The sequence below is a fragment of the Xyrauchen texanus genome, chromosome 9, assembly GCF_025860055.1.
Source record: "Xyrauchen texanus isolate HMW12.3.18 chromosome 9, RBS_HiC_50CHRs, whole genome shotgun sequence".
NCBI lineage: Eukaryota > Metazoa > Chordata > Actinopteri > Cypriniformes > Catostomidae > Xyrauchen > Xyrauchen texanus.
Window position 1 is genome coordinate 12,947,162 of NC_068284.1, and position 13,182 is coordinate 12,960,343.

A 13,182-nucleotide genomic window follows, 5' to 3' on the forward strand; every position below is an offset into this window, starting at 1 on the left:
TTTGATCACTTTTCAGTGTAATAAGATAAAATAAGTCTTTTCAGCCATTCACTAAACACACACACGCACACACCCACACGTCTCTCTCTCTCTCTCTCTCTCTCTCTCTCTCTCTCTCTCTCTCTCTCCTCCTGAGACTCCCTTTTTATCCCTCTCCAGCTTTCACTGTAACACGGAACAGATAATTAGAGATAATTTTCCACAGGTGTCAATCCTTTCCGTTCTTCCTCTCCCGGCCTCACTCTCCACAGACGTCACTCTGTGGAGCACACTGCACAAAATACAATGCGCTCAATGTAACCTTACAGTACAAATAAACTTTAAGTTATTACTGCCATATTTTAACATACATTTTTCACTCCATTCCCCCAGATATTTTTGATTATTTGATTTATATGTCAAAATATAAGACAATTTTACACAAAACAGAATTTTGAAATTCAGAATAAACATTTGTATTTCCAAGATTATAACTGGATGCCACTGACATGCAACATGATGAGGTCATGTACAGTAAAAACAATGTAGCATACCAGTCTTTGGAATAATGCCTATTGTTCCACACAAAATATTATGAATATAGCAGTGTCAGAAATTTACTCTTTAATTAAGGAGCAAAATTTAGATTTTGCACTGCATTTTTTATCTTTATGAGGGCATATTTTTTTTCTAACCATTTAAAACAAACTGATATCCATTGGTTTAAATTTAATCAATGCATAAACACACATTTTCAAAACTGAGATTTCATGATCTCTTACCCTAAAATTAAACCAACATAAACTAATTTTACTTTAAGTAGTTTTAGAATAAGTTTCAAATGCACAACTAGGACTGTAATAGAATATTAAGAACTTTATCAGATGTTGCACATCAAAATTAAAAACATAAGAATTCATTATGAGGGCATTTTTTGCCCATGCATTTTAAATTGCAGGGGCATTTTGCCCCTAGTACACCTTTATTTCTGACCTTGGTATAAAGTGTATTGTGTACTGGCAGTATTCAGTAAGTGGTAATAAATTATTAGATTTGATGTCCAAAAGTGGATGGAACTTTTGCACGAAGTTGGCTTAAAACTTGAAGATAACGTCTCGGTTACTGTTGTAATGCCACTGATGCCCAGCCTGATGAAGGGAACGAGACATTGTGTAGATGTAGTGAAACTAGGGGTCTCTCTTGAGAGCCTCGATTACCTCTACCTTTGAAAAAAGGCCAATGAGACTTGGCAAACAGAATTTGCATGCCCCTCCCCCGGAGATATGGGTATAAAAGGAGGGAAGCATGCATCTGTCCAGACAGGTTTTGAGCTGAGGAGTCGAGAGTAAGGTCCCGGCTATTTCAGCAGCTTAGTACAGTGTTGTGGCAAGAGGGATACAATGTCTCATTCCCTCCATTAGGGAACGGAGGTTACGACAGTAACCGATGTAGTGACACTAGGGGTCCCTATCTAAAAACACCACAATACTGAACCGTGTTACGTGGACTACCTGTGATTACCTGATGCAGGTGCAAGCAAGCTGCGAAATAGCAGGTGCATCAGACTGCACGTAACCTTCCCCAATGCCCCAAAGGACCTCATATAGTTCCCCACATCCCTGAGGGACGGAAGTGATGTAATTAACATGGTAGCAGTCTGCGCCAGCCGCTGTCTTTTCTTTCTCTATGTTTTCTCTCCATAGAGTGTTCGATGTGGCTGGGGCCATCTAACGCTATAACACGCATCAGGGAAGGCGTTCTTTTCCAATCCAATTCTTTCAGGGGGAAAAGACCCCGCAGAGACCACATACTGCCCAGCAGGGGAGGTTAACATGTGGCAAATACATCACATGGTCTTACCAGCCACATATGGAAGTGGCAAGGTGGTAGGTCCTGCCTTGACGGGGAGGAGCTCTACAAACACAGTGACCAGGGGGCAGAGGGAACTCTGCCCAAGGGACATGCGGGTAGCCGACATGGGGACTGTACTGCAGAAAATACATCACAGGAGACATTGGAATAATCAGAACCTGTGGAGTACAGGGAAGTCGGTGCCTGCAGTAGGTCTGGCTGTGAACTTCCTCTGCTGAATTCGGAGCCAGAGGGCTAGGGAGGAAGGACACTCAGGTTCCGTAACTTGTGGACTTGGCTGGGGAGTAGAGCGGCAAGCTGTACCATATTACCAAATTTAACGTGTTCGGACCTGTCAAAACACGGGATGAGACCGGCTCAACCCGGAGATTGTAAAATCTTGTGAAGGTATTGGGTGTTGCCAAGCCCACCGCTCTGCATATATCTGCTAGAGAGGTGCCATTGGCCAGTGCCCACGAGGATGCCACACTCCTTATAGATTGTGCTCGAACCCCCACGGGGCAGTGCTTGCAGGTTCACTACCTGATCCCTGAAATGGGTCATAGGAACCTTGGGCATGTAGCCCGGTTGGGGTCTCAGGATGACATGAGAGTCTGCCGGACCGAACTCCAGGCAAGAATTGCTGACAGAGAATGCTTGCAGGTCCCCATGATGGAAGTGAGTGCAATAAGGAGGGCCATCTTCAAGGAGAGGGCCTTTAGTTCGACTGATTCTAGCGGCCAAAGGCCTGAGAAGACAACGGAGAGATCCCATGAGGGGAACAGGCATGGCCTAGCAGGGTTCAGCCTCCAGGTGCCTCTAAGGAACCTGATGATCAGGTTGTGCTTCCCTAATGACTTACCATCCACTGCATTGTGGTTAGCCCCTATGGCGGCTACATAAACCTTCAAGGTGGAGGGGGATAGCCACCCCTCCAGCCTCTCCAGCAGGAAAGAGAGCACTGACTGCGCACCTCTGTGGGTCTTCAGATCGGGAAGAACACAAATTAGCGAATAAGCGCCACTTTAGGGCATAAAGCTTCCTGGTAGAGGGAACTCTGGTTTGAGTGATCGTGACAGCTTGTGGCAAACCGTTTCGATCTTCAACATCCAGTCCAAGGGCCAGATGTGGCGGTTCCAGAGGTCTGGGTGCAGATGCCAGAGGGTGCCCCATCCCTGAGAAAGAAGGTCCTTCCTCAGGGAAATTTGCCAGGAAGGTGCTGTTGCGAGGAGTGTGAGATCCGAGAACCATGTCCGAGTGGGTCAGTAGGGGGCCATGAGAAATATTTGTTCCCTTGTCCTCCATAACCTTGCACTGGACTTGTGCAAGTAGGCTCACTGGGGGAAATGTGTATTTGTGCAGCCCCCGGGGCCAGCTGTGTGCCAGCGCGTCTGTGCCGAGGGGGGCTTCTATCAGAGAGTACCAGAGTGGGCAGTGGGTGGAATCTCGAGAGGCAAACAGATCTACCTGTGCTCTGCCGCACCGAGCCCAAATCAGCTGGACCACATGAGGGGGGAAACTCCACTCTCCGCTGAGCATTACCTGTTGTGACAGCGCATCCGCTGGAGTGTTTAGGTTGCCTGGGATATGAGTGACATCCCTCAGCCACTGCTGACTCCAAAGGAGGAGATGGCAGGCAAGTTGTGACATGCAATGAGAGTGAACGCCACCCTGGCGATTTATATACAGAACGAAGGGGAGGACCTTGTACTGATATGCCTGGTCGTCGAACGTGAACCGTAGAAATGGTATGTGATGGGGTAATATTGAGACTTGAAAGTATGCGTCCTTCAGGTCTACCACCACGAACCAATCTTGATGCTGGACGCATGTCAGAATACGTTTCTGCGTCAGCATCTTGAACGGGAGTCTCAACGGGAGAACAAACAGGTTCAAGATTGGCTGCAACCCACCGCCTTTCTTGGGTATGGTAAAGCAATGGCTGTGGAATACCTTCTCCATCTCGGCTGGAGGGATAGGCTCTATCGCGTCTGTGGGCAGAAGGGTTGTGACTGAGGAGGAGGTTCTGCAGAGACGACCTCTAGACTCGTCACCACCTGCCAGCCTGAAGTACGAGTGTGGTGCAGTTGGGAACATGAAGGTGGAAGGTTTGCGTTCATGAGGGCCCGAGTGCAAGTGCTCGGTGTCTGATTGCCGCATCCTGCATCTCAACCAAATTCAGCCACAGGTGGTATTCTTGGACCACAAGGGTGGCCATCACCTGTACGAGTGCACGCGATGTGACCTTCGTGGCCCAGAGGGCAAGGTCGGTTGCCAAGCGCAGTTCCTGCAGCACATCAGGATCAGGACTACCCAGGAGCAGATCTTTTGATGCCTTGGCCTGGTGGACTTTCAGGAGGGCCATGGCATGCAGGGCAGAGGAGGCCTGTCCAGTGGCATTGTAGGCCTTGGTCGCTAGAGATGATGTCAATCTACAGGCCTTGGAGGGGTGTGATGGTCAATCCTGCCAGGTGGCAGCGTTTTGCAGGCACAAGTGCACTAAACTGCCTTATCCACCTGGGGGAGTTCCGTGTACGCTTGGACTGCCCTGCCGTCAAGGCTAGTGAGAGCGGACGAGCGAGGAAGTCGGTTTCGGACAGTAAAAGGTGCCCTCCATGACTTCGTCAGCTCATCCTGCACCTCTGGGAAGAAAGGAACTCCAAGACGCTCTCTGATGCAGCGGCGAAACTCTCATCCAGCTTGCGGGCTCCAAAAGAGACATCAGACTGTCCGTAAGGCGAGCCGGTCTAATTTCGGAACCGGACGGGGGCAAACGAGCGTGCTGGGGAACGGGTGGTCTGTAGGGATTTACCTGGCGACTCCAGCATCATGTCGAAGTGAGAACATGAGCCGTCCACAAACATTGCCTCGGTGTGATCTCTGCCCAGACACGAGAGGCAGTGCCCGTGGCCATCAGAAGCGGCTAACGACTGCATCCAGGAATGACACAAAGAAGGAAAAGCATCATTCAAAAAAGATGCGTCATTAATAAATGTGTTTACACTTTTAGAGAAATATATATACACTCTTTTAGAGGGCTGTCAAAATGCTCAGGGGCGTCATTGCACTGGCGTGCAGAAAAAGAGAAAGCCGCTGAAATGAGCTGTATTTCCAACCGCGTAAGCTCTTTAGGGGCAAGTGGAACAGCAGTGGGCTTTACTCAGCTCGCTGAAACACGACCGCTCGGCTCTGAAGAATAAACAGACTCACGCTTCCCTCCTTTTATGCCCGTATGTCCGGGGGAGGGGCATGCAAACTCTGTTCGCCAATTCTCATTGGCCTTTTCTCAAAGATAGAGGTAACCGAGGCTCTCAAGAGAGACCCCTAATGTAACTACATAGACACAACGTTGAGTGAGTGACAGAAGGGAAACTAAGTTTTCCAAATTGATAACTGGATTCCACTTACGATGCATGCAACACGTTGATGTCATGTGTCAACAGTGTAACATCCTACTGTATGAAACATTTATTGGGGAATACTGCCTGCTGCTTCACTTACTATTTAATAAAATAATAGGCAGTACCAGTGTTGGGTGTAATGTGATTACAAAGTAATTACTGTCATTTAATTACTTTAGTCCAAAAAGTAGGGAAATTTATTACATTCAAAATTCTTGTAATCAGATTAAATTTACTGACCTTCAAAATACCAAGTTAATTACTTGCAATTCCATTATTTGGGTTTCATATATTTCTAAAATAATATTATTCATGTGGAATACATTTAAAACCAAAATAACTTTCATGTCTGGTTACATTTCTGTGACAGCTGAAGGGTGTGCAACCTCTAACGAGGCATTGTAAGGGAGAAATTTGTGCTGTTGTGTGCTTGCATAAGACAATGAGAAAGGAGAAATGTGTTGTTTTTCTGTGAAAAATGGTTTAGAAAGTGACTTAAAAATTAAAGAAATTAGCAATGTGATTACCATTGAATTAATCAATGAAGAAATCTGATTGCAATTTAGAGAAGTAATTTGTCATTTGTAGTGGATAACTTTTATGAGTAACTTACACAACACTGGGCAGTACACAGTGTTTACACAAGAGCCCAATGCTTCAATCTACAGATGCCAAAAGCAGCCTCTAGCATCTGTTTCTCATCACATGCGGCAAGTAAGCCCAGGGCAGTCTTAAAGCGAGGTGTCATTGTCAATCTTTGGGTATTATTGTGTGTGTTTAACCATAATATGTTTAATTATACTTATACATATATTAGTGTAGTAACATTATACAATCATATCAACATTTTATATCCCCTAACCTCACCAGGAGATCAGCAGTTACAGAAACACTCAAACCAGCCCATATGGCCCCAACAATCATGCCACGGTCGAAATAATTGAGATATCATTTCCCCCCCATTCTGATGGTTAATGTAAACATTAACATTTCCATAAACAAAAAGTTCCTGATCCATATCTGCATGATTTTATGAACTGATTTATTGAAGTCAGGGCCTTTATATGGTTGACTTTGAAGACTCACGTGATCCGAAGAGATTGCTACCAGAGCCATTCTACCAAGTTGAGCATGCAAAGCTAGCAACCCAATGCATAACGTAATGGTCCCATAGACTCTCTTTGGGCGGTACACTGGTGAGGTGACCAGAAGCCTATTTTTAATGGATGCCTATGAAGGAGATGCTTTATTATGCTGAATAAACTTACGAAAACATTGCTGTTTTATAAGAGAAGACTCAGACACTTTTGTCAGGAAGGTGTCAGTTTACGTCTCTCCCCATGTATGGTATCTGCAAACGCTAGTAACAAGCGTATTGACCGTTACACTCTCTCCTATGGTAAAAACGTGGAGGTTGTCATCTCAGTATAAAAGATCTCTTTTGGCATCTCAGTATATTCACCTTGTGCATGTCTTTGAACTTCAGGTCTAGCATTTTCTATATAGATACAGTATATATTAGGCATTTAACGATACACAAATTTCATAATAAAATACCTTGCGTATCGATACCATACGGTACAATACGAGCTAAGCACCCACAAATCTTTCACTCAAACTTATGCAAGGATTCGACATAAATGTCTTTTAAATCATAAATGTCACAAAACCGTCTGACATTGGCAACAAAAAAACAGAGCTCGAAGTAACTTAAACAACAACAGCACTTCATTTATTTAGTTGACTGTTGAGGAAAAACTCATATGAATGTTTTTCTTGAGAAAATACATTTGTCTACTCTCTAGTTATTTATATAGCACTTTTCACAAAGCATAGTTTCAAAGAAGCTTTATAGAAAATCATGCCTTGTTGTCAAGAAAGCCCCCTGTGAACAAGCTGAAGTGACTATAGCAAATAAAAAACTCCTTTCAATGTTTAGTGGTGAAAAAAAAAACCCTCGAGAGGAACCTGACCTCTGGTTTTATGATATATGTACATAATCCAATATTATTTAGTGGCTTGAGCAAAAAACAATCATCACACATTATATTTTTTGCACTCTTCCCCCGTTTCACTTTGCATGTAAACTTCACTGCTGTTGTTACTGGTTTATAACATGTGCGCAAGTGTTGTTCTCAAAGCTGTTTACATTTCAAAGTCAAAAGCAGATTATAATTATAATTCTTATGTAATCTTACGTTGTCAGTTTTCTGAATAAGCTGTTTTTTTTTTTATAGTTAAGACTCATAATTTATGAGTGTCTTGCTGTACATGTACCGCTCTGTGTCAGTGGGGAGATGCGGCTGTTAAACTTACTGCTGCTGTTTCTGCCTCACAAATTCACAGATTTGCGCAGTGATGTCAGCATAAATAAATGACACGTACTGGTACTGTAGCACCAGGACATGACACCATTTTTTGGTACAATCTTGCCGTACATTTGGGTCTGTAAATATTGGCCACCAGCATGTTTACTAGTCACCAACATTGTTTACTAATTTAACCCCTGACTTGTACTAAACAAAGATAAATAATTTTGGCATTATGGTCATTATGTTAAAATCTGACAGGTTCCAGCATCGCTCGCTCATGGTGCAGATGCAAAACACAGTGATTACTATGCTGTTTGTCCATTGGATATAACAATTGTCATTCACCTGTAGTTAAACCAATTAATATCACCGTTTACATGCGAGTCACTCCCAACCTCTGAATTTATGAATGAAGAGATTGTAGATGAATAAAATCCAACTTTTCTGCAAATTTATCTGATGGCGCCGAAACGAACTCATGCTTCAGGGGCTGCTAAGCGTAAGGCTAAGCAGGCACGCAAAGAAAGTGCAGCTCGTGATTCAGGTATCATCTATTTTTGAGTGATTGTAATGTATTGTAAAAAATAAACTGATTCTAACGATCAGCGTCATTTTGAGATAGATCATTTGACGGTTATTTCCAGTTCAAAAGAGCGCGAGCGCCGTTGATGGACTGAATTCGCTTCTGACACTTTGAATCCGAGTGTATGTAGCTACAATGCAGACTTTTGTTAGAAAAAGAAAATACGTTCTAAATGAACCGTCCGAAAGAGTCTGATTCGCGGAAATGAATCCGACTTCCAGTCACTGTTGGAGAGCTAGAGGCGAATTCATGATTAACTGTTGAACTGAATCTTACAAATGAGTCGATTCTCCTCGATAGAGTCGATTACAACCTTTTTTTTTTTTTTTTATAATTAAATATCACAAAGCATAAAAGCAATACAGATAAACATGGAAAAAACAAAACAAAGAAGACAAAGATACACGAATACAACTAATTTGCCAGGGTAAGGGAAAAAAACAAAAACCAGGACAATGCAATGCATTTACTTTAAGAGGACACAAAGGATGAATATAGAGATACAGTTTTCAATGCTTTGGGATTAACAGAGCTTTGGATAGTTTCCATGTAATTTTCTAGATCATTTTTAAACAGAGAAAAGAGAGGTTTAGAGCCAGTAAATTTTTGCTTATGTATGTGAAATTTAGCTAGAAGGAAACACAAATTAATTATGTAATATTGTCCTGTTTTCTCTTTTGAGAAGTCAAACAAACCAAAAAAGACATCTTTAAAGCAGAAAGAAAAGTCACTTACAAAATAAGATTGGATAAACATTAACAAATCTGACCAAAATTTCTCTGTGTGGGTACATTGCCAAAACAAGTGAATGACATCTTCCTCAGGAGCATGACAGAAACAGCAATTCACTTCAATGTCTGACTTATATCTCCTAAGAAAGATTTTGGTTGGGCAACATTTGTGAATTAATTTAAATGTTATTTCTTTTACTTTATTTGTAAGCAGATTATGAGACAAAGACCAAACTTTTTCCCACGGTAAATTCTCTACAATATTATTCCAGTATGGTATTACATAAGGAATTGTCATTATCTCTTTCTGAAAGAGAGCTCTGATTTTATAATATTTTTTTTGTTGCTCTACAGAAAAGCATAGATTTCCGATCATTGTGTCAGTTAGGTTCAAAGAGTAAGTACATGGCCATGGAAATGTAGAACCTTGCAACAGAAAAGACGCTCCAGAGGGAATTGCATTAAAAACAATTGCATATTCATTAACAGTTATAGGAATTTTGTATTTCTGTAAAAAAATCTAAATAGTTGTAAAGTCTACCCTGTGAATTAAAAAGCTGGCCAACTAAAAGAAGATAGTTTTTGAACCAGTTGTCAAAAAAAAGAGATTTATTCTTGTAGAGAATATCCTTATTGTTCCATAAGTAATATGTGTGGGGAAAAGTTGTGTTTGTATATTAGGGACCATGCCAAGAGCATCTGCTTATGAAAATTAGAGAGTTTGATAGGGATCTTTGTAACATTATAGTTACAAAGTAGGAGAAAATTCAGGCCACCTACTTTTGAGAAAATATAATTAGGGATAATATTCCAAAGTGAAGAGGGATTATTAAGGGAATTTTTAAGCCAATTGATTTTAAAAGTGTTGTTTAAGGTAGTAAAATCTATAAATTCCAATCCCCCCTGTTTTAATGGATTCATCAGTACTGATTTTCTAATGAAGTGGGTTTTATTTTTCCAAACAAAATTATTTAACATGCTATCAACCTTTTTTAATGTCATTTTATCAACCTCCAAGGACAGAGCTGCATACGTTAGTCTCGACAGAATCGATTACAACCTGTGGAATAGAATCTTGATTCCTAACGCCTCTGAATCAAGGAATCGATTCTTTTAGAATCAATTTCCAGCCCTAGTCAGGAGCTGACTCGCAAAATACTACAGAAAAAGTAAAGTTTGTCAGTCAAAGAGCAAACGCACTATACTAAAGCATTGTTTATTATGTTTTAAAACAGTCTGTATATCTTCTAAAACGCAGATGTTTAGCCTACATTAACTGCTCTAGTCTATCATAATAGACTATAGACCATAATAGACTTCGTTTTCCAATCATAAATACTGTTGCAATATTTATTGAAAATAAGTATGCAATCTTAAGCATATGAATAAGCACACAATTACAGTTGACGAAATTAACTTGTCTTTTCACTTCCACTAGAAGCTGATTTGTGTATCATAAGGTATTTCTCTACAATACATACCTAATATGACTATATTTAGTCTATCAAAAAGAAAACTGTTCATTATCCCAAATAGTGGGTTAGTGTGTTACCATAAATAAATTACTGAACAAATTACTGCAAAAAACTTCCTGACTGCTAAAAACAAAAAGATGACTTTTCAGATGATTTTTTTTTGTTGTTTACCTTAATTAAAGTTACATTAATATGCACATTTAAGTAAAAATATAAAAATACTGAGAACAGGTTTTGTATAAATAAAATGGTTCGGAATCATATTTGTTTTCAAGTCTTTTTTATTAAATTATGTTTTATTAACAAAGTTCGGGAGGAGCACATTCAGATAATCAACGAGATAAGAGGTATATATACTGCAGACTTAGCTCTGTTCATTGACAGTTTATCAGCATCCCTCCACCGCCCCCATCTCCTCACTTTGATTTTTAATAATCTCTTATTGGATGTAAACAACACAATCCAAAATACAATGCAATCCAATGTAATACTGTGTAAATCTGGCCAAAATTCAGAGCCTGGAGCCCTCCCCTGGACAGCATGCCAAATACACATAATCTTTACTCTATTTAATTTGATGTAAGTGTGAACTCGTGGCCTCCAACATACATTTTGCCTAGGGCCTCCAAATGTCTAGAACCGGCCCTGGGTCACGTTCATATTTCATGATACTGTCATGGGACTCCAAGGTACTTAAGAAATTCCATGGTTTTACTATGACACCAGTCATAAACATGGGGTTATCACAGACCAGGTCTGAAAATAAATAAACAAACAAGTGTAATATCATGGTGTTTTTTTGTGAGAAATATAACAGAATAGGCTATTATTTGTGATAAAGGAAAAATATAAAAAATTATGTACAGTATATACAGTATATGCAAGAAAATACTTACCATCAATACTAATAAACCATCAATACTAATAACGTTTTTAAAAAATAAATAAATAAATAAATAAAAACAGTGCCCTTTTCTATCCTTCCGCCCAAACTCAAACTGTTGAATGCACATGTATTCCTGGTCAGTTTTAATCACCGTTCGATATTAATGCGCCATTTGTAACCATTGCAACATAACTGTACAGAGCAAGCAAAGTGAACTATAGGAACTGAAAACATTTCCTAACCACTTTCATCAGCAAAGCTAATATAATGGAATTCAGCTTGTTTTGCAAGAAGGGCGAGAGAAGGAAATCTGGACCTGCCTATACAAGGTGATTTAAACTGTAATGTGTTGTGTATGGTATCATGCTGCTGTGCACTCTCTCTCTCTCTGTCTCAAGATTCAAGATTCTCTCTCTCTCACTCTCTCTCTCTCTCGCTCTCTCTCTCTCTCTCTCTCTCTCTCTCTCTCTCTCTCTCTCTCTCACTCTAGCACCCCGCGTGCATCCTCATGGCCCGGCCACACCCTCCTCCTCATTACATCGATATACAAAATAAGTAATAAACATTCACTTGTATTAAATAATATTAGTAAATTAGTGTGTTTAACAAACGTCAGCAGAGTAGCAGGTGTTCAAATCTTGGTAAATTATACTCTCTTTTGATTATCACACACCTGCAGCACAAATGCTAGCGCTGTAGATTGTTTCTGAATTGGGTTGCTAGGAGACATCTCTGGTGACAGTCAAACACCTGCTAAGCTAACTGGAGCATTGCAGTTTTGTTTGTCTTCCGAGCAGCTGGCAATGGAATGCATTTATGGTCGGAGTTCGGAAGTATCAGGAATATCCCACATCCGATTTGAATAGAATGCAGCAGTACATTCAAAGCGACTTACAAATGAGGAAAGACAAGCAATTTATCATACAGGAGGCAACAATATACAATACATACAATAAAAGCATACAGTGACCAGGAGCCGTCAAGCTCCAATAAGAATGAAATAAGCACCATATAAGTAGCCCATATGGCTTGTGTGCTATATTTAAAGTTTTCTGAAGCCATATGAAAGTTTTGACTTTCTGAAAATCTCTGTACACTGTAGCTCTCAAAGGTCATTTCCAAATGTGCACATTCAAACTTCATGTTTACTGGTTTTATCCAAGACAAACATTATTTAACATCACTCAATCAACCTGAAAACATTTTGTTACACCAACAAAAGTAATTGTAATAATAGAAATAGCTCCTTAAAGGTTTTATTCCTTGTTAAAAAGGTTTAACTCCTAAAGACATGAAATTTAAGTTTGCAATATTTGTATAAAATCACAAGCACGCACATTAAAATGAAGACTACAGTCATATCATTAACATTATAAAAGCTGTTTTATTCTACATGGAGAGGGTCCACACATGGGGGCTGCCATGTTAGAATCACATGACCAGCTGAATACTACTTGCATAATCTCAGTAACCGTCCTGTTATTGGACACTTTCACTCACTGATTAAAGTAATCATGGGTTAGGCTGTGGGATAGGGTTAACCCTAATCCTGACTGTGAATACTAAATGTATACAGTGGCATCTGAATCCAAAAACTATTGATATTAAATGATGCTGCATCCAAGCCGCTAGGTGTCAGTGTAAGTCCAAGATGACTCAAAGACAAAAGTTACTGAGTGCACCTTTAAAGGATCAATTGCAGGTGACCACTTTTTACAGTGTGTTTATTATGTATTTTTTTGGGTGATATGTATATACAGTACATGTCCATATGCAACTAATGTTTTTTTTATGACAGTGGCCATTGCTATAGGTGAATTCTGAGTGTGTCAGCAGCAAATCTGGATTCTGTCAGAACAGCACTGATGGCTCCCTGTCGTGCAATGTTCTGTTCTTCTCAACAAATTCTCCTCTGAGTGCCTGTTTCAGAGTGGTAACTACTAGCCGTCTCTGTTTCCTCTCAC